This window comes from Prionailurus viverrinus, chromosome A2 (genome assembly GCF_022837055.1).
Source record: "Prionailurus viverrinus isolate Anna chromosome A2, UM_Priviv_1.0, whole genome shotgun sequence".
NCBI classification, from domain to species: Eukaryota; Metazoa; Chordata; class Mammalia; order Carnivora; family Felidae; genus Prionailurus; species Prionailurus viverrinus.
In genome coordinates, this window is record NC_062562.1 from 122,079,733 (window position 1) to 122,081,804 (window position 2,072).

A 2,072-nucleotide genomic window follows, 5' to 3' on the forward strand; every position below is an offset into this window, starting at 1 on the left:
ACTTTGTCAGCTCTTTAAAAATTGTTATATTCTCTAAATATTCATGTTTATATCTTTAAAAAATCACTCACGGGGCGCCTGGGTGGCTCGGTCGGTTAAGCATCTGACTTTGGCTCAGGTCATGATCTGACAGTCTGTGAGTTCGAGCCCCGCGTCGGGCTCTGTGCTGACCGCTCAGAGCCTGGAGCCTGCTTCAGATTCTGTGTCTCCCTCTCTCTCTGCCCCTCCCCTGTTCATGCTCTGTCTCTCTCTGTCTCAGGAATAAATAAACGTTAAAAAAAAACTTTTTTTTTTTTTTAAATCACTCACGCGCGAACTTTTCCTTAAACAATTGGCTGATGAGAGTACACATATTTCTGGGAATACAAAAAAGCATTAGTGCCATTTTTGCAGCCCAGATTGATGCTGGCAGGCTTACAGTTGTCCCGCTTGTTCAATTTGTCCTGCCTGAAGAACAGATAGGACTGAGGGATTGCCCTCAAATCTTTGAATGTTTGTTCCAGCTTTAAAATATGGTTTCACATCCTGTTTTTACCGTTAAATCAATGCGAATTAGAAAAATCATCCAACCCCTTTATGTGTTAGTTTTTTCACACGTCAGAGGTAAAGAGTACCTGGCTCTACTTCTGTCCCAAGGGATTTGGCAAAGACTGTCGGAATTAGTGGCTGTGGCCATGCCAGTTCCGTGGAGAGGTGTGACCTCAGGGCAGCACAACGATGTAGGCTTGTCAGGGATCTGTGGCACTTCTGTTACCGGGTGCCACAGAGGATTTCTGGAGTGGAGTTCTGTGGCCTAAGAAGACCGATTTGATGTTACTTTTAGAACAGTGCCTTCCCAGAGGACCAAGTCCCATTGGGTCTGGTCTATAGACAATAAGCGAATTACAGATAAGCGTGCTATATGTGTCTGTGTGCAAGTGTGTGAATGTGCAGGTTACTGTCGGCTGTTCTTCTGAGGTAATTTCCTTCCTCAAATTGGTGTTTTTAACATCCATAAAATATACTCATCCATAAGATTCCGAAGTCCGCTTAGAAAACCTGAGCTGGGGCTCCTGGGTGGCTCAGTCGGTTAAGCGGCTGACTTCGGCTCAGGTCATGATCTCGCGGTCTGTGGGTTCGGGCCCCGTGTCGGGCTCTGTGATGACAGCTCAGAGCCTGGAGCCTGTTTCAGATTCTATGTCTCCCTCTTCCTCCTACCCTCCCCTGTTCATGCTCTCTCTATCTCTCTGTCTCAAAAATAAATAAATGTTAAAAAAAAAAAAAAAAAAAAACCTGAGCTGAAGGACAACCTTGTTATTGTTTCTTGGATCTTCTATGACCTGGTTTTGTCCATCAATGATTAACTTACTTTGGCTAGCAGGGATAATGCTAAAGTTTGAAAATTCACCTAGCTTTCTAAGTGGAAGGACGCTAACATTTACTGAGCTAAACTGTGTGCCCAGAACTGCTTTGGTGATTCCGTGCCCATTATTGCATTAAATCTTCTTTGTAACTTGATGAGGAAGTATTACGCTCTCTGAAGCTCGAGGAAGACCAGTCACTTGATCAAGGTCCCAAGTTGCTAACCAGCAAAATCTGAATCTGAACTTAGTTTGTCTGAGACCAACGTCCATTGCCTTTTCACCTCACTGGCTTAATCCCCCAAATGAAACCACTAGATACATACTTTAACCTGGAATATGCCTCTTTTATGTTGCAGTATAATTAATGTCAGTGTGATATTAGTTTCAGGCGTACGATACAGTGATTCAACAATTCTTTACATTACTCAGTGCTCGTCACATCACGATAACTGTACTCTTAATCGCCTTCACTTGTTTCACCCATCCCCCTACCCACCTCCCCTCTGGTAACCATCAGTTTGTTCTCTATAGTTAAGAGTCTGTCGTTGCGGGGGGGTGGGGGGGGGAGGGATACAATTTTGATGTCAATTGAAGGCTATTTTCTGTCTGTAGAGTGTGTGACAGAATCCAAAGAGGTCCCAAGGCCAAGCACCAAGTAAGACCAAATGCCCAAGTCACACTGTGTCTCTGAGTATGCTCCAGAACTAGGTGTAAAACATTCTGGATTAT